Source organism: Ranitomeya imitator, chromosome 6 (assembly GCF_032444005.1).
Source record: "Ranitomeya imitator isolate aRanImi1 chromosome 6, aRanImi1.pri, whole genome shotgun sequence".
Classification (NCBI taxonomy): domain Eukaryota; kingdom Metazoa; phylum Chordata; class Amphibia; order Anura; family Dendrobatidae; genus Ranitomeya; species Ranitomeya imitator.
In genome coordinates, this window is record NC_091287.1 from 294,665,464 (window position 1) to 294,692,730 (window position 27,267).

The window sequence follows — 27,267 nt, forward strand, 5'->3', positions numbered from 1 at the left end:
GATCCATTTCCATAGATGAGGGAGAAAAAATAAAACCCAAAAAAGAGACCTTCTGAACTCCGAATAGGCACTTAGACCCCTTCACAAATAAAGCATTATCACGAAGGATCTGGAATACCATCCTGACCTGCTTCACATAAGACTCCCAATCATCGGAAAAAATCAAAATATCATCCAAATATACAACCATGAATTTATCAAGATAATTGCGGAAAATATCATGCATGAAAGATTGGAACACAGATGGAGCATTAGAGAGCCCGAATGGCATCACGAGGTATTCAAAATGGCCTTCGGGCATATTAAATACAGTTTTCCATTCGTCACCCTGTTTAATACGAACAAGATTATATGCCCCTCGGAGGTCAATCTTAGTAAACCAACTAGCCCCCTTAATCTGAGCAAACAAATCAGAAAGCAAAGGCAAGGGGTATTGGAATTTGACCGTGATCTTATTAAGAAGACGATAATCTATACAGGGTCTCAAGGAGCCATCCTTCTTAGCAACAAAAAAGAAACCCGCTCCCAATGGTGACGAAGACGGCCGAATATGCCCCTTCTCCAAAGATTCCTTAACATAACTCCGCATGGCGGCATGCTCTGGCACAGACAGATTGAAAAGTCGGCCCTTAGGGAACTTACAACCTGGAATCAAGTTAATAGCACAATCACAGTCCCTATGTGGAGGAAGGCAACTGGACTTGGGCTCATCAAATACATCCTGGAAATCTGACAAAAACTCAGGGACCTCAGAAGAGGGGGAAGAGGAAATTGACATCAAAGGAACGTCACTATGTACCCCTTGACAACCCCAACTAGTCACAGACAGAGTTTTCCAATCCAGCACCGGATTATGTTCCTGTAACCATGGAAAACCCAGTACAACAACATCATGCAGGTTATGCAATACCAGAAAACGGCAATCTTCCTGATGTGCTGGAGCCATGTACATGGTCATCTGCGTCCAGTACTGAGGTTTATCCTTGGCCAATGGTGTAGCATCAATGCCCCTCAAAGGAATAAGGCTCTGCAAAGGCTGCAAGGAAAAACCATAGCGCCTGGCGAATTCTAAGTCCACTAAGTTCAGGGCAGCGCCTGAATCCACAAATGCCATGACAGAAAAGGACGATAATGAGCAAATCAGGGTCACAGATAAAAGAAATTTAGGCTGTACAGTACTGATGGTAACAGACCTAGCGACCCTCCTAGTACGCTTTGGGCAATCAGAAATAACATGAGCAGAATCACCACAGTAAAAACACAGCCTATTCTGACGTCTGAATTCCTGCTGTTCTGTTCTAGTCAAAATCCTATCACATTGCATAGGCTCAGGACTCTGCTCAGAGGACACTGCCATATGGTGCACAGCTTTGCGCTCGCGCAGACGCCGATCAATCTGAATGGCTAGAAACATAGATTCGCTCAAACCAGCAGGCGTAGGGAAGCCCACCATAACATCTTTAAGGGCTTCAGAAAGACCTTTTCTGAAAATAGCAGCCAGAGGATCCTCATTCCATTTAGTGAGCACAGACCATTTCCTAAATTTCTGGCAGTATAATTCTGCCGCTTCCTGACCTTGACACAAAGCCAACAGGGTTTTTTCTGCATGATCCACAGAATTAGGTTCATCATACAATAATCCGAGCGCTTGAAAAAATGCATCTACATTCAGCAGTGCCGGATCCCCTGATTCAAGGGAGAATGCCCAGTCCTGAGGGTCACCACGCAGCAAGGATATGATGATTTTAACTTGCTGAATGGGATCACCAGAAGAACGAGGTTTCAAAGCAAAAAACAATTTGCAGTCATTTTTAATGTTCAAAAACTTGGATCTGTCCCCAAAAAACAAATCAGGAGTAGGAATTTTAGGCTCCAAAGCCGGAGTCTGGACAACATAATCTTGGATACTCTGTACTCTTGCAGCAAGTTGATCCACACGAGAAAACAAACCCTGAACATCCATGCCAGAGCATAAATCCTGAACCACCCAGAGATCAAGAGGAAAAAAAAGACAAAACAGAGCACAGAAAAAAAAATAGCTCAGAATTTTTTTGTTCTTCTTTTGAGATGCATTTAATTCATTTATGGCCACTTGTACTGTTATGAACTGGTGGCTTAGGAGCAACATGGGACGAGCTCTGAAGGAGGTGGTACCTGTACTGACCGCAGTCCCTAAGCTCAACACAACACTAGAAGTAGCCGTGGGATGCTCCTGTCACTCCCTAGGCACCTCGTCACAGCCTGAGAACTAACTACCCCTAAAGATAGAAACAGGAAAACTATCTTGCCTCAGAGAAAATCCCCAAAGGATAGATAGCCCCCCACAAGTAATGACTGTGAGTGGAGAGGGAAAAGACATACACAGAATGAAACCAGGATGTAGCACAGGAGGCCAGTCTAGCTAGATAGATAGGACAGGATAGAATACTGTGCGGTCAGTATTAAAAACTACAAAAATCCACACAGAGTTTACAAAAATCTCCACACCTGACTAAAGGTGTGGAGGGTAAATCTGCTTCCCAGAGCTTCCAGCTTAACTGAATTAATCCATACTGACAGCTGGACAAAACATAGAATGCACAGAATGATTAAGTCCACAACATGTGGACAGAAAAGAGCAAAGCAAGGACTTATCTTTGCTGAACTGGTCAGGATATCAGGGAAATCCAAGAGAGATGTGAATCAAACCAGGAACCATTGACAAGTGGCACTGGCTGAAGGGAAGAGCCAGGCATAAATAGCCGAGCAGAAAGACAATCAGTGGAAGCAGCTGCAGACTGCTAAATCCAAGGAGCAGCCATACCACTTAAAACCACCGGAGGGAGCCCAAGAGCAGAACTCACAAAAGTGCCACTTACAACCACCGGAGGGAGCCCAAGAGCGGAATTCACAACAGTGTGCTCCCATCCTGCGCCCGTTCTGTCATGTGCTGCTGCCATCCTGTGCCCCCGTTCTGTCATGTGCTGCTGCCAACCTGCGCCCCCGTTCTGTCATGTGCTGCTACCATCCTGCGCCCGTTCTGTCATGTGCTGTTCCCATCCTGCGCACCCGTTCTGTCATGTGCTGCTACCATCCTGCGCCCGTTCTGTCATGTGCTGCTGCCATCCTGCGCCCCCGTTCTGTCATGTGCTGCTCCCATCCTGCGCCACCATTGTATTATATGCCCCTCATAAGATGCTCCTTTATATATGCCCCGTATGCTGCTGCCATATATATATAAAAAAAAAAATAATACCATACTCACCTATCGTCGCTGGGCGCCGAGTGCTGGGGGCCTGAGCTGTCGGGGACTCCGGCACGCTGTGGGGGTCAGGTGCCAGAGTCACCGCTAGCTCAGGCCCCCAGCACTTGCTATACTCACCTGTCTGTCCCGTTCCAGCGCTGCACGCCGCCATCTTCCGGCTCCTCTGGCTGTGACTGCTCAGTCAGAGGGCAGCGCCGGCGCGCATTAAGTGCGTCATCGCGCCCTCTGAACTGGGAACGTCACAGCAGAGCACCCGGGAGATGGAGCCGCACGCAGCGCTGGAACGGGGGACAGGTGAATATACTTACCCTCCTGCCACATCCCTGACTCTCCGGTGGAGATCGCGGTGTGCGTTCAGTGTTTACGCATACCGTGATCTCCTGGGAGCGTCACTCTGTGAGGCCCAGACTGCGCCGGCGCTTGCGCTTGCACAGTCTATAAAGGCTTCAGACAGAGTGACGCTCCCAGCGTTATATTATAGATATATAGATATACTGTATATATATGTTTTCACGAATATTTGAGCCCATGAATCCATTACATGTCCATTTTGCAAGCCAGTGAGAAAATCTCACCATACGGATGTCACACGGATGCTTACATGCGAGAAAATAGCTTCCTCGCATTGCACACGAATGACATACGGATCACTAGTCAGGTAACATTTCTGAGATTCTCGTCTGTGTAAAATGGACTGATTTTTTATACGTTGTGTGTGACTCCAGCCTAAAGGAGATCCCCCAACATTAAACATAATGGTATTTTACTTACTGATCAGAAGGGGTCTGATTGTCAGGACCTTGCAAAAGAACAGGGGCAGCAGCATTTTTTCCCCTCCACAGCAGCACCTCAATCTATCTGCAGTGAAGGGAAGTGCAACACAGCTCTATGTATTGGAAAGGAGCAGCTACCTGTACAGCAGTGCCACTTTGACAGTAAAAATGATGAATGAGAATTGACCTCAAAACTGAGCGTATTTACACCATTGTATAATAATTGGGAATATCCCCTTAAAAAAAATAATATCTGCAGATTATTTTACCTTTTTTTCCTGCAGTTTTTTACTTGGAACCAGGGGTGACTCCAGGTCACCAATAATAAGCTCCAACCTTAGAAGTAGGATACATTTTTCAATGACTGTCCAATAATACGGAAAATCTGATGGTTCAGAACCTGTCCGGTCCCTTTTAGGCTGCACTCATTTATATCTTCAGTTTTAAACCTGAAGTCTTAAACAGGTAAAGTTTTACTTTTATTCTACTTCCACATATGTAGCAAATATTTTATATGTACCTGCCTTAAATCGGTTGGGCAAGGAGTTCGGCAAGCTGGAAATCCCCCAAGGCAAATGTTAGTATTTGTTTCAGCTTTGTGGTACTATGCTTTGGGGTAGTGTTGTGCCACCTGCAGGTCATTTTTCCTTACTGCAGGTTTATGAAAATTAATGTTTAAAGTGTATTTTGTGATCACATCGTGGATGTGTGGTTTGTTTGGCTAATTTCTTGCTGAAGAGGGCAAGTTTACCTTTCAAGTGGTGTATCATTTGTGTGTGTGGGTGCAGTATGAACGGAGATACAAAGTGATCCCCGAACAAGAGTGTTTTGAAATAATATAGAAGGATAGTTTTATTTTTATGAGATTAAAAGGGTAGGCCATCCTGAAAGAGGAGGAAATTGTCATTAAAACTCCTATTGAGAAAAATGTACTGGATTATCAAACAACCAAACAGTATGAATTTCAGAAATTATACAATGTATATTGATTAACTGAACATTTAGTTTATACTGGTGATTTAACTTATACTAAAAGCAATATCATAATTAAAGGGACACAGGTCACCTGAATTTGGAGGGAACAATCTTCAGCCATGGAGGCGGGGTTTGGGGTTTTTTGATTCACCCTTTCCTTACCCGCTGGCTGCATGCTGGCTGCAATATTGGATTGAAGTTCATTCTCTGTCCTCCGTAGTACATGCCTGCACAAGGCAATCTTGCCTTGCGCAGGCGTGTACTATGGAGGACAGAGAATGAACTTCAATCCAATATTGCAGCCAGGGCCGGCGTCAGCACCCGGCAGACCGGGCAAATGCCGGGGCCCTGGGGAGAGAGGGGGGCCCACTCATGCTGTCATAGATACAGCTGGGAGAGCAGAGCAGGAGATAACATGCTCTCTCCGCCCACAAAGTCACTGCTGGCTGCGTTCTCTTAACCCCTATGTGCCAGCTCTGACACAAGCATCTTCTCACTCAGTCAGTGCAGCCAGGCAGGCACACATAGGGGTTAAGAGAAGGCAGCCAGTGTGACATTGTGGGCGGAGAGAGCACGTTCTCTGCTCTCCCCCCTGGGTGGCTGCAGACAGTGCTGAAGTTTATCAGGCAGATTCCGAGGAGCTCCGTCCTACCAGTGCCTGAGTGAGTGCTATGGTATCCAGCAGTGGTTGCAGTTGTGGCTCAGTCTGCTGCTGTCTGTCTCCGCTGCCTAAAAATGTGGGTGATGTCTGGAGGAGCAGCTGGTGGGGTGCAGCCTGCAACCTGTAGCCGCCCAGCTCACCCAGAATACATGCATGCTGCAACAAACCTGCACCAGTGGGGTAGGAAGAACCTTAACCCCTTCCCATCTGTATGAAGGTTATTGCTGAGCCTTAAAGATAACAATCCGACCCGCATAAATGGGGTTAACCAAATGCCAGAAGGAAGGGGAGCTGCTGCCATGGATAAAACTGAGCTGTGGGCTGTAGGTCGGGGCCCTGTGGCCCCAGGCTGGTGACTGGAGGGACTCTGCCCAGTGCTGGCATGTGGGTGATTTCTGCTCCGGAGTCTCAGCTTCTCTCCTCCAGGTCACACTGTGCAGTCACAGCAACATTGGTTGTCTCTGTCCAGGTCCAGCAGCTGCCACTGCTCCCACCACGGACATGGCATCACTTAACCCTTCCCCTGCGGCCACTGGCAACAAATCCACATTATTCCTTGATTAAATCAGGTTCCAACCCAATAGAGGAGCAGACATTTCCTGCTGCCATTAGTGTCCGGGAGGGGTGACATTGGCTGCCCTGCTACTCTGTAGTGGGGGGTGACAAGTGTAACATGGGGTAACGATGAAGGAGAAATGCACAGGGTAATAGTGAGCGCGACAGAGGGCAGTGTATGGTATGGAGCAGTCAGGGGGTGGGCTGCAGGATCCCCCCATCCTGTACATGACTGCTCGGGACAGGGAGGCGTTTAATGAGCTTCTAATGACAGGGCACTAATTGGGTCATTAGGGTTTGTGGAAAGGATTCAGCATCAGGTCCCTCATTAATGCCCGAGCCGCCTGTTACTTTGTAGCACAGATCTGTTGGGGCCGCAAAACCAAACAACGTTGTTTATGTAGAAAAGTCTTTGTTTCATAGAAAAACTCAAAACAGAAAAGCACCTCTCCTGTATATATACACTGCAGAATGTACAATAGCTGTCACTCATGTAAGAAGTGAAATCTGGCATTGTGCTATACATTTCTCTGCCGTATCTGTGCATCATAAATCGGGGTATGTGTTAAAGGGGGGGGGCCCACTGAGACTCTTTCGCCCGGGGCCCTCGAAAACCTGGAGCCGGCCCTGATTGCAGCCAGCATGCAGCCAGCGGGTAAGGAAAGGGTGAATCAAAAACCCCAAAACCCCGCCTCCATGGCTGAAGATTGTTCCCTCCAAATTCAGGTGACAGTGTCCCTTTAATTATTATAGTTAATATGTTCATTTAAAGTTACAAATTATACTCATCATAGGTAGCTTTTGGTTTCAAATAAGTTATGCAATGTAGTAATGATACCTCTTTTACTAAGTGTGTGTTTAATGCCAGTGGCTGGAACAGCACCCATAATAATATAAGTGGGGTGTGTTAAGTTATAATGTGAGTTCAGTGCTTTTTGGGAAATTCAAATTTGCCAAGTTCATGCAAATTAAAATAAAAATTAAATCTGCAATCAATCGATTTGATGAGAATCAGAATAAAACAAAGCCTCTAATTGCAATGAAAATACATGTATAACACTCTGAGGTCTCATAGGACTGTAGCTATCTAATTTCAAGCTTTTAACACAAACACTGTCTTTGCAATGACAAATTGAAATTATCATAGAAATTGATGTTAACCAGAAGTAACCAAAAGCCCATTTAATTTCACAGCACACTGATAGACTTTTCATGTTTTTAGCATAACAAAATGGTCCAAAAATTTGCAGAACAATGACGAAAACAAACTGACAGTGTCTCTGTCAGAGGTAACATCATCCTGATGTGACAAAGTAGAGTGATGTGACATGTATATTATTATTAGAAACCCAAAATAAGTTTAGGAAAGTCCAAGTAAAGTCAGTCATGTGACTCTTTAAGTAACCGTAACTAACAGTGCTCAGATGCATTTCCCACACACTATAACTCATTTTCAGAAAACAAATACAACATTTATTGCTTGGAACTTCGGAGACATGTTATCAGTAGTTTATAGAATAAAAGAACAATTTACATTTTACTCAAAAATATACCTATAAAGAGAAAAATCTGACAAACTGAACATTTTGCAGTGGTCTCTTAATTTTTGCCAGAGCTGTATATTTGGTATTTTGTGCCCGCTACTGAATCTATGTATGTATCATGTTACTCATTTATTGTTATGCTCTACAGCTTTGATTATTCTGTGTCCTACTGTTTCTTAATAATTTTTTAAAATATTTATGTTCAATTAAAGAAAATGTTATGGAGTACATTTATGCCTTGCACTCATCCTTTATAAGTTTTCTTTGTTTCTTTTGTGCTTATTGGCATATTTACCCTGTGCCCTTGATATTCATATAGGTTTATATATTGAGGGCTTTGGGTGGCATCATACTGTATAGGTGGTGTGGGGGACATAATGCGGAGGGCTGTGATGACCATACTGTAAAGGGGGCTGAAGGTGACATACTGTGGTCTGTGGTGATGATAGTGTATTGGGGGCTGTTGTGTCTAATCTGCATAGGGTGTTGTGGGGGACATTATTCTGTATATGTGACTGTGGTAACCATATTGTATAGGGGACTGTGGTGGACATGAACTGTATATTGAGGGGTTGGGGTGGACATCATACTGTGTGCATAGTATGGACAGATATTTTTATGCAGAGGGCATTTTAATAAAAGTCTTACTTACTTGTAAGGTCACCGTGTTGGGATGGGCTACGCAAGACTGAAGAAGAAGGGATTTTGTAGCGACGAAATGGACGTGAAAAGTCATCATGGAGGCACAACAAGATGGAGACGGAAAGAAAGAACAACTCCAATTAGAGAATATGTCACCCATAAGGTACCTGGATGTAAATGTTTACTTGTTAACACTGACTTTGTCAAATCAGTACTGTGGTTGCTGAATGGTCTGCAGTCTGATAATGACTGATAGCAACAACTCCTAGCATCTCCTTACCAATGTTAAAGACACACTTGGAGTTGTAGGTTAATGTGATACAAATGTATATGGGGCTGGTGTGACATTACAAATGATTGCTGTACTAAACGTGGTGTGGTCATGTACTGATGTTGGTTCTTGTGATGTATTCATATACTGATTATGGTTCTGGGGATGCAGTAATGTACTGATGGTGGTTCTGGTGAAGTATTCATGTACTGATGGTGATTCTAGTGGCCTTCTTATTTACTGATTACGGTTCTAGTGCCATGTTTATACACTATGGATGGCTCTACTGTTCTATTTATGCTCTGATGATGATTTTGCTTTTGCTTTCATGTACTGATGATCGCTCTAGTGATGAACACAACACCATAAGCTTCATCACTACATGAATACATCACGAGAGCCATTAGTAGAACATGAATAGAGCACCAGAACAATCAACCATCACTACATGAATACGTCAGTAGAACCAACATCAGTACAGAAATGTGACACCAGAACCATCATCAGCTTTGTTGCAAACTGTATTTGTTGCATAACGGCCTTGAAATCCATCATATGTATCCCTTTATGTTTAACTAGATGGCAGCCCGATTCTAAAGAATCGGGAGTCTAGAATCCATATACAGTGGGGCAAAAAAGTATTTAGTCAGTCAGCAATAGTGCAAGTTCCACCACTTAAAAAGATGAGAGGCGTCTGTAATTTACATCATAGGTAGACCTCAACTATGGGAGACAAACTGAGAAAAAAAAATCCAGAAAATCACATTGTCTGTTTTTTTTAACATTTTATTTGCATATTATGGTGGAAAATAAGTATTTGGTCAGAAACAAAATTTCATCTCAATACTTTGTAATATATCCTTTGTTGGCAATGACCGAGGTCAAACGTTTTCTGTAAGTCTTCACAAGGTTGCCACACACTGTTGTTGGTATGTTGGCCCATTCCTCCATGCAGATCTCCTCTAGAGCAGTGATGTTTTTGGCTTTTCGCTTGGCAACACGGACTTTCAACTCCCTCCAAAGGTTTTCTATAGGGTTGAGATCTGGAGACTGGCTAGGCCACTCCAGGACCTTGAAATGCTTCTTACGAAGCCACTCCTTCGTTGCCCTGGCGGTGTGCTTTGGATCATTGTCATGTTGAAAGACCCAGCCACGTTTCATCTTCAATGCCCTTGCTGATGGAAGGAGGTTTGCACTCAAAATCTCACGATACATGGCCCCATTCATTCTTTCATGTACCCGGATCAGTCGTCCTGACCCCTTTGCAGAGAAACAGCCCCAAAGCATGATGTTTCCACCACCATGCTTTACAGTAGGTATGGTGTTTGATGGATGCAACTCAGTATTCTTTTTCCTCCAAACACGACAAGTTGTGTTTCTACCAAACAGTTCCAGTTTGGTTTCATCAGACCATAGGACATTCTCCCAAAACTCCTCTGGATCATCCAAATGCTCTATAGCAAACTTCAGACGGGCCCGGACATGTACTGGCTTAAGCAGTGGGACACGTCTGGCACTGCAGGATCTGAGTCCATGGTGGCGTAGTGTGTTACTTATGGTAGGCCTTGTTACATTGGTCCCAGCTCTCTGCAGTTCATTCACTAGGTCCCCCCACGTGGTTCTGGGATTTTTGCTCACCGTTCTTGTGATCATTCTGACCCCACGGGGTGGGATTTTGCGTGGAGCCCCAGATCGAGGGAGATTATCAGTGGTCTTGTATGTCTTCCATTTTCTAATTATTGCTCCCACTGTTGATTTCTTCACTCCAAGCTGGTTGGCTATTGCAGATTCAGTCTTCCCAGCCTGGTGCAGGGCTACAATTTTGTTTCTGGTGTCCTTTGACAGCTCTTTGGTCTTCACCATAGTGGAGTTTGGAGTCAGACTGTTTGAGGGTGTGCACAGGTGTCTTTTTATACTGATAACAAGTTTAAACAGGTGCCATTACTACAGGTAATGAGTGGAGGAAAGACTAGACTCTTAAAGAAGAAGTTACAGGTCTGTGAGAGCCAGAAATCTTGATTGTTTGTTTCTGACCAAATACTTGTTTTCCACCATAATATGCAAATAAAATGTTAAAAAAACAGACAATGGGATTTTCTGGATTTTTTTTTCTCAGTTTGTCTCCCATAGTTGAGGGCTACCTATGATGTAAATTACAGACGCCTCTCATCTTTTTAAGTGGTGGAACTTGCACTATTGCTGACTGACTAAATACTTTTTTGCCCCACTGTATACTTTATTTATTCAAATGTAAGAATAATACAATTAATAAATAATAGTAAGAAAGAACAAAAATAATAGGCAGTATATGGAGAAAACACCAAACAAAAGTTCAAAATTGGTGTGAAAATGTCACTGAACCACTTCACAACTAAATATATATAGTTTTGGTAAATGGTATTATCATTTTTTTGACGAAATTCGGCAGGAGCTTGAAGAGCAACGTCACTGGGCCCGCCTCCACGCAGTAGAAACTTGCTGTGAGGTAAAAATTCAAAAATCACACCAAAATGGCGGGCGGAGTGTGTCACAGTACGGCACATTTCTGATTGGTCGCTCGCAGCAGGCGGCAACCAATCAGACACTGGACACTGTTGACGTCACTTATCTCCGGACATTAGCTCCGGACATTAGCTCCGGACATTATCTCCGCACATTAGCTCCGGACATTAGCTCCGGACAAAGCCACGGAAGTTGGCACAAATTGCAGGAAGTAGTATTCTAGGCAATTAATCTCCGGACATTAGCTCCGGACATTAGCTCCGGACATTAGCTCCGGACAAAGCCACGGAAGTTGGCACAAATTACAGGAAGTAGTATTCTAGGCAATTATATATTAGATGGGGTGTGTTTAGTTTCCGCTAGGGTATCTGACAAATGTTGGACACCATAATTGAAACCAAACTGTCTCCACTGTAGATAAGTTATATTAGTTTTCGTGACCGTCCATGTGTCTGACATTTAAAATATAGGACATCAGGGATGAAAATCACTATCCTTGGTGTTGTGTAAATGGTCCACAAACAATAACTGATTCCATATCTAACTTTGAAATTGCACTCCCTGTTGAGCCTCACCCCTAAAGTGCACCTTTTTTTACTTTTGCAGGTATTTTTTGATGAAATAGGTAACAATTTTTGTGGAAGTGGTTGTCAGAGCTTGTTACCCGACCCATCGGGGAGGGAGTGCTTTAGGGGTCCTGTTACCTTAGTCTTTGACCCATTCCTTTGCTTGGGGGGGCTGAGCGTTCATTGGTGGAGGGGGTGCCACTTGTTTCATCTGCCTAGGGTACAAAAATACCTTGTCCCAGCCCTGCTTACAGTGTTGACCCCTATTTCTATTTATCCCTGACTGGATCGTGCAGGCAGGTTGGGATTCATGCAGCTTGCAGTTTGGGGAGCATGACTTATCTGGCAGGTTCCCTTTCAAATATACACCAAAGAAAAAGCACTAAGCGAAAAAGTAATACAATATATAAATTTTATTATAACACCAATAAAATCAATCAAGTAAATACCATACATAACCAAGGGGAACCAAAAAATACAGAAAAACCACAAGGTATGGCTGGAAAAAGTGGTAACAAAAACAAAAAGGTTGCCTTTCAAGTTGAAATCTCCTCAAAACTGCATTTCACATAAATGTGAATGATGTGAATGACATGATCATAGGCATAGTAGTTTGGAGCTGCTGTTGCTCTATTGTTTGCCAAAGGAAATATTAAAAGGTTTTATATTTGCTTTTCTTTGCAACATTCCTGATTCTGGTGTATTACTGTCCCAGCTTTACTGGCATTTTATGAAATACTTGTTTATAATAACAGCATGACATCTCTAAAGCATTCATATGGTGGCCATGTTCCTTGTATCTGGATGGATTTTCTTAGACACAGGAAAGTATCACTGTGCACTGGGTTACATAGATCATAGTTAGAGAAGTGTATGTTTGAGCAGGAGTCTTTACCTTTCCTGGGCTATATCATATCCGCCCAGGGATTGGCTATAGATCCTGCCAAACTACAGGCTGTGATGGACTGGCAAGAACCCCATTCTCTTAAAGCGGTGCAGTGCTCTATGGGGTTCATTAATTACTATCGCCAGTTCATTCCCCACTTCTCAACTTTGGTAGCTCCCTTGGTAGCCCTCACCAAGAAGGGAGCAAATCCCAAATTGTGGTCTGAAGAAGTCTCCAAGGCTTTCTATTCTAACAAGTCCCATTTTGCTAGCGCTCCCATCCTACATCGTCCCGATGTTGATAAGCCGTTTATAATGGAGGTGGATGCCTCATCCGTTGGTGCTGGAGCAGTCCTCTTCCAAAAGGATGCTCAAGGTCGGAAGCATCCTTGCTTCTTTTTCTCTAAAACCTTCACACCAGCGGAGAGGAATTATTCCATCGGGGACAGGGAGTTGCTAGCAATAAAGTTAGCCTTCTGGGAGTGGAGACATCTTTTGGAGGGGGCTCGCTTTCCTTCCAAGTCTTCACGGACCACAAAAACTTGCTATATTTACAAACAGCCAAGCGGCTAAATTCTCGTCAGGCCAGATGGTCCTTGTTCTTCTCCCGGTTCCACTTCACCCTCCATTATCTCGCTGGGGAGAAGAACATTCGTGCTGATGCCCTCTCTCGCTCCATTGTGTCTTCTTCTGAGGAGGAAGGGGAGCCTCGGCTTATTGTCCCTTCTGAGAGCCTGAGAACCGTAGCTCCGGCATCGCTAGAGTCAGTGCCTCCGGGCAAGACTTTCGTACCTATTAATTTGCGACCGGAGGTTCTCTCTTGGGCTCATTCGTCCAGGGTGGGTGGACGTTTTGGGACAAAGAGAATATCTGAGCTGCTGTCCTCTGCTTTTGCTCTGCGCCATGCAATACCTCTGGTGATGCTCGCCAAACCGGTAACTGTTATAGTGAATGAGTCGACACTTCCCTCACAAATCACACACCAGACTGTCCCATTCACATTGTCCATGTCCCCTTCCCACCAGGAGGTTATTTCCCTTCTTGTTCTTCCCGAGGGAATGGATGAGATTCTGCTGGGAATACCCTGGCTCCGTTTTCACTCCCCACATATTGAGTGGACATCTGGGAGGATATTGGGTTGGAGTGAATCATGTAAGGGCAGATGTGTGAGGGAGTGCGTTCAGGTTTCCTCTACTGAGACACCCACAGATCTTTCTTCTCTTCACAAATGCTATTGGTCCTATGCAGACGTCTTCTCCAAAAAGGCTGCGGAGACTCTTCCACTTTACCGCCCATATGACTGTCCTATTGACCTCATGCCTGGAGCAGAACCTCCTCGGGGACGAGTCTATCCTCTCTCTGTCCTGGGAACGGAGGCCATGTCCCAATTCATCTAGGAGAATTTGACAAGAGGGTTCATAAGGAAGTCAGTGGCACCTGCAGGGGCGGGGTTCTTCTTCGTGCTGAAGAAGAACGGAGAATTACGTCCATGCATAGACTACCGGGGTCTTAACGCCATCACCATTAAGAATAAGTACCCGCTGCCTCTGATTTCTGAGCTCTTTGATAGGCTACGGGGAGCAAGGGTATTTACCAAATTAGATCTGCGGGGTGCTTATAACCTGATTCGCATCCGTGAGGGGGACGAATGGAAGACGGCTTTTAATACCAGGGATGGGCACTATGAGTATCTGGTGATGCCCTTCAGGCTCTGTAATGCCCCAGCCGTTTTCCAAGACTTTAACGATATCTTTCGGGAGATGCTCTCCACCTCGGTCGTAGTCTATCTGGATGATATTCTCATCTTCTCTCCAGATATTGACTCCCAACGGAGAGATGTTGGCAGAGTCTTCGACCTCTTACGGGCCAATTCCCTCTATGCAAAGTTAGAGAAGTGTATGTTTGAGCAGGAGTCTTTACCTTTCCTGGGCTATATCATATCCGCCCAGGGATTGGCTATAGATCCTGCCAAACTACAGGCTGTGATGGACTGGCAAGAACCCCATTCTCTTAAAGCGGTGCAGTGCTTTATGGGGTTCATTAATTACTATCGCCAGTTCATTCCCCACTTCTCAACTTTGGTAGCTCTCTTGGTAGACCTCACCAACAAGGGAGCAAATCCCAAATTGTGGTCTGAAGAAGTCTCCAAGGCTTTCTCTTCTATCAAGTCCCATTTTGCTAGCGCTCCCATCCTACATCGTCCCGATGTTGATAAGCCGTTTATAATGGAGGTGGATGCCTCATCTGTTGGTGCTGGAGCAGTCCTCTTCCAAAAGGATGCTCAAGGTCGGAAGCATCCTTGCTTCTTTTTCTCTAAAACCTTCACACCAGCGGAGAGGAATTATTCCATCGGGGACAGGGAGTTGCTAGCAATAAAGTTAGCCTTCTGGGAGTGGAGACATCTTTTGGAGGGGGCTCGCTTTCCCTTCCAAGTCTTCACGGACCACAAAAACTTGGTATATTTACAAACAGCCAAGCGGCTAAATTCTCATCAGGCCAGATGGTCCTTGTTCTTTTCCCGGTTCCACTTCACCCTCCATTATCTCGCTGGGGAGAAGAACATTCATGCTGATGCCCTCTCTCGCTTTATTGTGTCTTCTGAGGAGGAGGAAGGGGAGCCTCGGCTTATTGTCCCTTCTGAGAGCCTGAGAACCATAGCTCCAGTATCGCTAGAGTCAGTGCCTCCGGGCAAGACTTTCGTGCCTATTAATTTGCGACCGGAGGTTCTCTCTTAGGCTCATTCGTCCAGGGTGGGTGGACGTTTTGGGACAAGGAGCTGCTGCTGAGCTGCTGGCGAGGACGTACTGGTGGCCGCATATGGTCCGTAACGTCATAGAGTATGTTTGGGCGTGTGTCTCCTGCGCCAAAAATAAGTCTCCTTGACAACGGCCAGCTGGGTTACTTCATCCCTTGTCGGTGACAGACAGGCCCTGGGAGATGGTCGAGATGGACTTTGTGGTGGGCTTGCCCAAGTCTCGTGGCTGTACCATCATTTTGGTTATCACCGACCATTTTTCCAAAATGGTGCATTTGGTGCCGCTCCCATGGCTACCTTCTGCACGGGCAGGGCTGCCACTAGAAATTTCAGGGCCCCTTACTGGCAAAATTTTCGGGGCCCCCTTGAAACTCCGCCCAGGCTCCACCCCAGCCCCACCTCCAGGCTCCACCCCACGAACTGTCCACACTCCCACCGCTCTCTCTTGGAAAATCTCCACTTCTCACCTATCACACATTAACAGTTCCCATCACCAGATCACACATAGAGCCGGCAGCTTTTGTTTTGGCCAAAAGTTTTTTTTAAGCCACCACCATAACACGGTAGACACTTTTGGCCGGGCCCTACTCTGCTGTAACCTACTAAATATTTGTTAAAATATGCAATACAATTTAGGTATATTTTTATTTATTTTTCAATTTTTAAAATGACCTATAATACTACATACAAGGAACAAATACCACAACATCATGACCAGACCACATATTACCACCAATGACTGAATACTACAATACTGATCAGTAATAAAAAAAAACCCACAATACTATCACCATCAGTGCCATTATGCACAGGAGATCTGTAATTAGTAAGCAGTGTCTGTGTACAGGTAATACAGTGATCACTGGTGACATTACACACAGGAGCTCTGTATATAATGTATAGGTAATACAGTGATCACTGGTGACATTGTACACAGGACCTCTGTATATAGTATACAGTGTATAGTGTCAGTGTATAGGTAACACTGACTCACCAGTGACATCTCTAGGTGAAGTCCTTCATCTTTCATCCAGCACAGACCGCCATCACTTCATCCAGCCAGGACTCGTCTATGCAGGAAATAAAACAGTTATCTCGAGTTCCGCTTGTAGAACACATTACTTAATTTTCCCAACTTCTACATTACACCACATGAAGAAGGCAACATAGTATCACTCTACACAGTAACAGGACCGCCCCCCCATTTAAAACAGTATACTCAAAAAATGAAATAAATACATCACTGCAATAATAATATCCCTTAATTAGCCCCTATGGTAATATTCGCCATCCTAGCCCCCGTGTGTCTCATTCCAGGCTCCAGCCATATGTTCTCCCATCCTGCCCTCATGAGTATCCATTCTGCCCCATATGATCTCCCCATCCTGCCCCATCTGTCTCCAATCTTGCCCCATCTGTCTCCATTCTTCCCCATCTGTTTCCAATCCTGCCCCATCGGTGTCCAGCACTCTGCCCCATCTGTGTCCAGCACTCTGCCCCATCTGTGTCCAGCACTCTGCCCCATCTGTGTCCAATCCTGCCCCATCTGTGTCCAGCACTCTGCCCCATCTGTGTCCAGCACTCTGCCCCATCTGTGTCCAGCACTCTGCCCCATCTGTGTCCAGCACTCTGCCCCATCTGTGTCCAGCCCTCTGCCCCATCTGTGTCCAGCACTCTGCCCTATCTGTGTCCAATCCTGCCCCACCTGTGTCCAGCACTCTGCCCCATCTGTGTCCAATCCTGCCCCATCTGTGTCCAGCACTCTGCCCCATCTGTGTCCAATCCTGCCCCATCTGTGTCCAATCCTGCCCCATCTGTGTCCAGCACTCTGCCCCATCTCTGTCCAGCACTCTGCCCCATCTCTGTCCAGCACTCTGCCCCATCTCTGTCCAGCACTCTGCCCCATCTCTGTCCAGCACTCTGCCCCATCTCTGTCCAGCACTCTGCCCCATCTCTGTCCAGCACTCTGCCCCATCTCTGTCCAGCACTCTGCCCCATCTCTGTCCAGCACTCTGCCCCCTTTGTGTCCAGCACTCTGCCCCATCTCTGTCAAGCACTCTGCCCCATCTCTGTCCAGCACTCTGCCCCATCTCTGTCCAGCACTCTGCCCCATCTCTGTCCAGCACTCTGCCCCCTCTCTGTCCAGCACTCTGCCCCCTCTCTGTCCAGCACTCTGCCCCCTTTGTGTCCAGCACTCTGCCCCATCTCTGTCCAGCACTCTGCCCCATCTCTGTCCAGCACTCTGCCCCATCTCTGTCCAGCACTCTGCCCCCTCTCTGTCCAGCACTCTGCCCCCTCTCTGTCCAGCACTCTGCCCCATCTCTGTCCAGCACTCTGCCCCATCTCTGTCCAGCACTCTGCCCACCCCCCTGTGTCCAGCTTTACTGCCCCCCCCGTGTCCAGCTTTATTGCCCACCCCCCTGTGTCCAGCTTTACTGCCCCCCCCCCCCGCACGTCAATAGCGTTAAACAGCTGTAGCGCCGGGCGGCCGCCGCTAAGGGCCCGGTTCAGCCTGCGGCTGCCGGTAGGGGCCCGGTGAGCAGGTAAGAGGGGGCCCGATGCGGGCCCCCTCTGCTCACCGGGCCCCATACGCCAGTCACGGCTGTAATGCCCTGATGGCGGCCCTGTGCACGGGCCTTGGCAGCGTTGATTTTAAAACACATCTTCCGTCTACACGGTATGCTGGACAAATTTGTCAGTGACCGGGGTCCCCAGTTTGCGTCTCGGTTCTGGAGAGAGCTTTGTCGTCTTCTCAGTATTGAGTTGAATCTCTCTTCTGCATACCATCCCGAGACGAATGGGTTGGTAGAGAGGGCCAACCAGACCTTGGTCATATATCTGCGATATCTTGTCTCAGCCAGGCAGGATGACTGGGCATCCTTGCTACCGTGGGCGGAGTTTGCGCTGAACAACACCGCAGCCGACTCCACTGGACAGACCCAATTCCTCCTAAACTATGGTCAGCATCTGCAGGTACCTGTGCCTATGCCCATGTCTTCCGCCGACTCCAGGGTGGCAGACTGGGCTGTGGAGGCACGGGACACTTGGGACCGCACTCAGGATGCCATTTGAGCCTCCAAGGAGAGAATGAGGTCCTCCATCGATGCATATCGTCGCCCCACTCCGACCTTTGCTCCTGGCAACTTAGTGTGGCTCTCCACCCCTAACATCAGGCTGCGAGTTGAGTCCACTAACTTTGCTCCTCACTACTTGGGCCCCTTCAAGGTTGTCGAACATTTTAACCCAGTGGTCTACCGTCTGGCCCTTCCGCCACGCTTGGGTATCACCGACACCTTTCATGTGTCCCTCCTGAAGCCCGTATACATGTCCCGGTTTTCCGAGTCATCTGCCAGGACATCGGGTTCGTCTACGGACGACTACGAAGTGAATGCTATTTTGGGGTGCAAGGTGGTACGTTGCAAAAAATTTTATCTGGTGGACTGGAAGGGTTATGGTCTTGAGGACAGGTCCTGGGAGCCTGCTGAGAATATTTGGGCTCCGCAGCTCATTGCTGCCTTCAAGCGTGGCGAGGTCCTGGGAGGGGGGGCAATGTTAGGGGTCGAGTTCCCGCCTCTGCACAGGGGGAATCTCGGTCCATCTCTGCTGTGGTCTCTCTTTCTTCTCCTGCCGCAGTGGAGGCTGCTCAGCGGAGACTTCAGTCCCTACGTCTTACTCAGTCTGATTCTGTGCAAAGGGTTACCGCTGCATTTCCAGCTACTACCATTGTAGCCAGTACTGGGCAGCGGCGAGCAGATGTTTTTGAGACTAAGTCTGCTTTTTCCCTTCTGAGCATGCCCAGGGCAAGATCTCCCTTTGGAGATCAAGGGTCACATGCTAGGATACTGCAGCAAATCCCATTGGTCCTCTAGGAAGGTCTTGAAGGTGTTCAACTTCTGTGGCAGCCTCCAATTGGTTCTTCTGGGAAGGTCCTGTACTTACTGCAGCTATAAAAGGTTCGCATGCCCGCACGGCCATGCGCTATTGTACATTTGAAAGCGTGTGTGTGTTGATGACTGCAAGTCATTCTTTAAACATCCCCTCCCTTTTGTATGACTGTTCGCAAAAAGTAGATGTATGCTATCTAGCGCCCGGCTGAGCATTAAGCAAACGTTACAGCATCTCAGCACTAAACATACATTACAGGGTCTATTGCTGTGACTGCCAGTGCGGTGCCGTGCATTAACAAAGCACTTTCCAACCCAAGTCTGGGTGGTTAGTGGCGTCTGCCAGTGCGGCACTGCTCGCACTCTTGTGCTTCAAATTACTTTTTTTTATTCTGACACCCAGTTGTGGTGTCGAGCGCAAGTAGTCTAGACGAACCCAATCCCGAGTCTTGGAATTGAGTTCTGTGACCTCTTGCTTGCGCTCTTGGTGCGGTACTACGACTCTGTGATGTAACAGAGTTCGTTACCACCGCCATATAGTGCCGCCATTTGCCAGCAGCGGGTTCTCTCCTGCACGGTGGACCCCGGACTGCAAACGCACTTAATAACATCTCTTTATTTTCTCGGTGCGTTACGACAGTCCTAACAAGGGTTATCTTTTGTTACCACTTGTAAAGGGGATTTATCCCAAACATTGTGTGACATTAACAAATTTGTACGCTTACTGTAAAAAGCCATTTTTTTCTCAGGATAATCCATTGGAGGATAATGTATCTGGTGCTCAAACAAATAGGATGAATAACGAAAGTGTGTTACCTTTGTCGGCCACAGTGAAGGATCAAGTTGTATTAGAAATGTTACATAGTTTAGAGGAAACAGATGTTTCTATTAATAATAAACTGATTTATGATGATGACAGCATTATGGTATCTAATCTGTTTTTTTATCCTGTAGCATCACGGCTACCGATTATGGACACCTTTCAAAGGGTAATGGAAAGGGAAATTACAGATTTATTTGATTCAGATCTTCAAGTTTCAAAGAGTTTATCCTCTATAGAGACACAGGCATTTAATGCGTTACGTGAGAATCCATATATAGTAATCCGCGCTTCTGATAAGGGCAGTTCAGTGGTGGTGCTTGACACTATGTTATATTATCGGGAGTTTTTTCCGTGTTGTTAGATACCTCCACTTATCTGTTGTGAATTCAGCTTTTGGGCTCCCTCCGGTGGTTGTAGAGGGTAATGCAGTTGTGACTGGACTGCAGGATTGGACAGGTGTATCTACTAATTGCAAAACTGACTGGGGTATATAGCCTTTCAGGACTCTTTAGTCCCTGCCAGTTGTCCATTGTTTATGGAGGATTCACTTCCCTGCTGGTCTCTCCAGTTTGCTGTGCTTTTCTACAAAGATAAGTCCTGGCTTTGTTTTTGCTGTCCACCTGCTGTGAACCTTATAGTTCTGTGCATATTCATGTTTTTGTCTTGTTCAGCTTTGTCTGTGAAGGATTTTTTGCAGCTAAGCTGTGTCTCTGGAGATGCAGATATACCCCCCCATGTCTTTAGTCAGATGTGGTGATTCGTATTTTCTGTGGTGGATATTTTCTAGTGTTTTTATACTGACCGCATAGTACTCTGTTCTATTCTTTCTTTTTAGCTAGTATGGCCTCCTATGCTAAAATCTGATTTCATATCTGCGTATGTTATTTCCCTCTCCTCTCACCGTCAATATTTGTGGGGGGCTATCTATCCTTTGGGGATTTTCTCTGAGGCAAGATAGGTTTCCTGTTTCTGTCTTTAGGGGAAGTTAGATCTTAGGCTGTGCCGAGGGGTCTAGGGAGTGTTAGGTACCCCCCACGGCTACTTCTAGTTGCGCTGCTAGGTTCAGGGTTTGCGGTCAGTACAGGGACCACCTTCTCCAGAGTCCGTCTCATGCTGCTCCTAGGCCACCAGATCATAACAGTACAACTGGCCAACAATGAGTTAATTGCATCTCAGAAGAAGGGAGGGAAGCTTTTGAGCCATTTTTTTTGCCTTAGCCTGTTTGGTCTGTTCCTCCCTCTTTACCTCTGGGTGGCTGCGGAACCTAGTAATAACATGAGTGTTCAGGAGTTAGTTTCTCGTGTGGATCAGCTTGCTGCTAGGGTACAGGGTATTTCAGAATATATTGGTCAGACTCCTGCCTTAGAACCTAAGATTCCCACTCCTGATTTATTCTTTGGTGACAGATCCAAATTTTTGAGTTTCAAAAATAACTGTAAACTGTTTTTTGCATTAAGACCCCGATCTTCTGGTGATCCTATTCAGCAGGTTAAAATCATCATATCTCTGCTGCGTAGTGACCCACAGGATTGGGCATTTTGCCTGGAAACTGGCAATCCTGCTTTGCTTAATGTTGATTCGTTCTTTCAGGCATTGTTGTATGATGAGCCTAATTCTGTGGATCAGGCTGAGAAAATCTTGTTGGCCCTGTTTCAGGATCAAGAAGTGGCAGAATCGTATTGCCAGAAATTTAGAAAATGTTCTGACTAAATGGTACTGACTAAATGGAATGAGGATGCCTTGGCGGCAATTTTCAGAAAGGGTCTTTCTGAATCTGTTAAAGATGTTATGGTGGGGTTCCCCACGCCTGCTGGTCTGAGTGATTCTATGTCTCTGGCCATTCAGATTGATCGGCGCTTGCGCGAGGGCAGAGTTGTGCACACTATGGCGTTGTCCTCTGAGCGGAGCCCTGAGCCTATGCAGTGTGATAGGACTTTGTCTAGAGCTGAACGTCAAACATTCAGGCGTCAGAATAGGTTGTGATTTTACTGCGGCGATTCTGCTCATGTTATTTCTGATTGCCCTAAGCGTATAAAGAGAATCGCTAGTTCTGTTACCATCAGTACTATACAACCTAAATTTCTGTTATCTGTGACCTTGATCTGCTCATTATCATCATTTTCTGTCATGGCATTTGTGGATTCAGGCGCCGCTCTGAACGTAATGGACTTAGAAATTGCCAGACGCTGTGGTTTTCCCTTGCAGCCTTTGCAGAACCCTATTCCTTTGAGGGGCATTGATGCTACACTGTTGGCTAAAAATAAGCCCCAGTTTTGGACACAGCTGACCATGCGCATGGCGCCAGCCCATCAGGAAGATTGTCGTTTTCTGGTGTTGCATAATTTGCATGATGATATTGTGCTGGGTTTTCCATGGTTGCAGCTACATAATCCGGTGTTAGATTGGAAATCCATGTCTGTGACTAGTTGGGGTTGTCAGGGGGTTCATGATCAGGTTCCTTTGATGTAAATTTCCTCTTCCCCCTCTTCTGAAATTCCTGAGTTTTCGTCAGACTTCCAGGATGTATTCGATGAGCCCAAATCCAGTTCCCTTCCACCGCATAGGGACTGTGATTGTGCTATTGACTTGATTCCAGGTTGTAAATTCCCTAAGGGCCGACTTTTCAACCTGTCTGTGCCTGAACATACCGCCATGCGGAGCTATATTAAGGAGTCTTTGGAGAAAGGGCATATTCGGCCATCTTCTTCACCGTTGGGAGCGGGGTTCTTTTTTGTTGCCAAGAAGGATGGCTCCTTGAGACCCTGTATTGATTATCGCCTCTTTAATAAGATCATGGTCAAATTTCAATATCCTTTGCCTTTGCTTACTGATTTGTTTGCTAGGATTAAGGGGGCTAGCTGGTTTACTAAGATTGACCTTCGAGGGGCATATAATCTTATTCGTATTAAGCAACGTGACGAATGGAAAACTGCATTTAATACGCCCGAAGGCCATTTTGAATACCTTGTGATACCATTTGGACTCTCTATGCCCCATCTGTGTTCCAATCCTTCATGCATGATATCTTTTGGAGTTATCTTGATAAATTCATGGTTGTATATTTGGATGATATTTTGATTTTTTCCAATGATTGGAAGTCTCATGTGAAACAGGTCAGGATGGTATTTCAGATCCTCCATAATAATGCTTTATTTGTGAAGGGGTCAAAGTGCCTCTTTGGAGTGCAGAAGGTTTATTTTTTGGGTTTCATTTTTTCTCCCTCATCTATAGAAATGGATCCGGTTAAGGTTCAGGCCATTCATGATTGGATTCAGCCCACATCTGTGAAGAGCCTTCAGAAATTCTTGGGATTTGCTAATTTTTATCGTCGTTTCATTGCCAACTTCTCCAGTGTGGTTAAACCTCTGACCGATTTGACCAAGAAAGGCGCTGATGTGACGAATTGGTCCTCCGTGGCTGTCTCTGCCTTTCAGGAGCTTAAACGCCGATTTACTTCTGCCCCTGTGTTGCGTCAGCCAGATATTTCTCTTCCATTTCAGGTTGAGGTTGACGCGACTGAGATTGGGGCAGGGGCCGTTTTGTCTCAGAGGAATTCTGATGGTTCCTTGATGAAACCGTGTGCCTTCTTTTCTCGGAAGTTTTCGCCTGCGGAACGCAATTATGATGTCGGCAATCGGGAGTTGTTGGCTATGAAGTGGGCATTTGAGGAGTGGCGACATTGGCTTGAGGGGGCCAAGCACCGTATTGTGGTCCTAACCGATCAGAAGAATCTGATTTACCTCGAGTCTGCCAAACGGCTGAATCCTAGACAGGCTCGATGGTTCCTGTTTTTCTCCCATTTTGATTTTGTGGTCTCGTACCTTCCTGGTACTAAGAATGTTAAGGCGGATGCCCTCTCTAGGAGTTTTTTTCCTGATTCCCCTGGGGTTCTTGAGCCGGTCGGCATTTTGAAGGAAGGGGTGATTCTTTCTGCCATCTCCCCTGATTTGCGACGGGTTCTTCAGGAATTTCAGGCTAATAAACCTGACCGCTGTCCTGTGGGGAAACTGTTTGTTCCTGATAGATGGACTAGTAAAGTGATTTCTGGGGTTCATTGTTCTGTGTTGGCTGGCCATCCTGGGATTTTTGGTACCAGAGATTTGGTTGGTAGGTCCTTTTGGTGGCCTTCTTTGTCGCGGGATGTGCGTTCTTTTGTGCAGTCCTGTGGGATTTGTGCGCGGGCTAAGCCTTGCTGTTCCCGCGCTAGTGGGTTGCTTTTGCCATTACCGGTCCCCGATGGTTCATTTGGTGCCTTTGCCTAAATTGCCTTCTTCTTCTGATTTGGTTCCGTTGTTTTTTCAGCATGTGGTACGTTTGCAATGGTATTCCGGAGAATATTGTGTCCGACAGAGGTTAACAGTTTGTTTCTAGGTTTTGGCGGGCCTTTTGTGCCAAGCTGGGCTGTCATGATTCCAATGGCAGGGAATCACAAAAGGACAAGCACCAATGAGCTCTAGGGTGATGGAACCTGAGCTGAGCGCGACCCTAAACCTGAACACACAAATAACAATAGCCGGAGAAAGTGCCTACGTTGATCCTAGACGTCTCGCACCAGCCGAAGATCTAACTTCCCCTATTAGAAGAAACACAGACCTCTCTTGCCTCCAGAGAAATACCCCACAGAAATAGCAGCCCCCCACATATAATGACGGTGAAATGAGAGGAAGGCACATACACAGTATGAAAACAGATTCAGCAAAATGAGGCCCGCTAAAACTAGATAGCAGAGGATACAAAAGTAAACTGCGCGGTCAGCAAAAAACCCTTCAAAAAACCATCCTGTAATTACTTGAACTCATGTTCCAACTCATGGAACATGAGGAGCAATTACAGCCCACTAAAGCAACCAGCAGCAAAGAGACAGTTATATGCAAGCTGGACAAGACAAAAATAAAGCAAAACGTGGAACAAGAAAATCAAAACTTAGCTTGTCCTGAAGATTACTGAAGCCAGAAGCTGAGGTAACAAAACACTCTGATAACCTTGATAGCCGGCGGGGAAATGACAAGAATGCCCGGTTAAATAGGAAACTCCCAAATCCTAATAGAACAGGTGGACACCAGAGACAGCAGAACACAAATCACCCAGTACCATCAGTAACCACCAGAGGGAGCCCAAAAACAGAATTCACAACCGTACCCCCCCTTGAGGAGGGGTCACCGAACCCTCACGAGAACCACCAGGGCGACCAGGATGAGCCCTATGAAAAGCGCGGACCAAATCATCAGCATGAACATCAGAGGCAACCACCCAAGAATTATCCTCCTGACCATAACCCTTCCACTTGACCAAATATTGGAGTTTCCGTCTGGAAACACGAGAATCCAAGATCTTCTCCACAACATACTCCAATTCTCCCTCCACCAGCACCGGAGCAGGAGGCTCAAGCGAAGGAACAACAGGTACCTCATACCTCCGCAACAACGACCGATGGAACACATTATGAATAGCAAACGATGCCGGGAGATCCAAACGAAACGACACAGGGTTAAGAATTTCCAAGATCCTATAAGGACTGATGAACCGAGGCTTGAACTTAGGAGAAGAGACCTTCATAGGAACAAAACGAGAAGACAACCACACCAAGTCCCCAACACGAAGTCGAGGACCCACGCGGCGACGGCGATTAGCAAACTGCTGAGCCTTCTCCTGGGACAACTTCAAATTGTCCACCACATGACTCCAAATCCGATGCAACCCATCCACCACCATGTCCACTCCAGGATAATCAGAAGGCTCCACCTGACCAGAGGAAAAACGAGGATGAAACCCCGAATTACAAAAGAAAGGAGAAACCAAGGTAGCAGAACTAGCCCGATTATTAAGGGCAAACTCGGCCAGCGGCAAAAAGGTAACCCAGTCATCCTGATCAGCAGAAACAAAACACCTCAAATAAGTTTCCAAGGTCTGATTAGTTCGCTCCGTCTGGCCATTCGTCTGAGGATGGAATGCAGACGAAAAGGACAAATCAATGCCCATCTTAGCACAGAACGTCCGCCAAAATCTAGACACAAACTGGGATCCCCTGTCAGAAACGATGTTCTCCGGAATCCCATGCAAACGAACCACGTTCTGGAAAAACAGAGGGACCAACTCAGAGGAGGAAGGCAACTTAGGCAAGGGTACAAGATGAACCATTTTAGAAAAGCGGTCACACACAACCCAGATGACAGACATTTTTTGAGAGACAGGGAGATCTGAAATAAAGTCCATGGAAATGTGCGTCCAAGGCCTCTTCGGGATAGGCAAAGGTGACAACAATCCACTGGCTCGAGAACAGCAAGGCTTAGCCCGAGCACAAACCTCACAAGACTGCACAAAAGAACGCACATCCGTCGACAAGGAAGGCCACCAAAAAGACCTGGCCACCAAGTCTCTAGTACCAAATATTCCAGGATGACCTGCCAACGCAGAAGAATGGACCTCGGAGATGACTCTACTGGTCCAACTATCCGGAACAAACAGTCTCTCAGGCGGACAACGATCAGGTTTACCCGCCTGAAACTCCTGCAAAGCACGTCGCAAGTCTGGGAAGACGGCCGACAAAATCACCCCATCCCTAAGGATACCAGTGGGCTCAGAATTTCCAGGGGAGTCAGGCACAAAACTCCTAGAAAGAGCATCCGCCTTCACATTCTTTGAACCTGGCAGGTATGAAACCACAAAATTGAAACGAGAGAAAAACAGTGACCAACGAGCCTGTCTAGGATTCAGACGCCTGGCAGACTCAAGGTAAATCAGATTTTTGTGATCAGTCAAGACCACCACACGATGTCTAGCACCCTCCAGCCAATGACGCCACTCCTCAAATGCCCACTTCATGGCCAAAAGTTCCCGATTACCCACATCATAATTCCGCTCAGCGGGCGAAAATTTTCTAGAAAAGAACGCACATGGCTTCATCACCGAGCAATCGGAGCTTCTCTGTGACAAAACCGCCCCCGCTCCAATCTCGGAAGCATCAACCTCAACTTGGAAAGGAAGTGAAACATCAGGCTGACGCAACACAGGAGCAGAAGAAAACCGGCGTTTAAGTTCCCGAAAGGCCTCCACAGCCGCAGGAGACCAATCAGCAACATCAGCACCCTTCTTAGTCAAATCCGTCAAAGGCTTAACAACACTAGAAAAATTAGTTATAAAACGACGATAGAAATTAGCAAAGCCTAAGAACTTCTGCAGACTCTTAA

General features: G+C 46.3%; 1 long non-coding RNA gene across 1 annotated transcript in view; it reads right to left on the reverse strand.

Moving 5' to 3' along the window:
- Nucleotides 1-8,405: 8,405 nt before the first annotated feature.
- The window catches only part of LOC138641377 (uncharacterized), a 56,891-nt gene continuing 38,029 nt past the window's right edge, over nt 8,406-27,267 (reverse strand). The window contains exon 4 of the long non-coding RNA XR_011313803.1: nt 8,406-8,440. This is a non-coding gene — a long non-coding RNA (uncharacterized lncRNA). The remainder of the gene's footprint in view (nt 8,441-27,267) is intronic.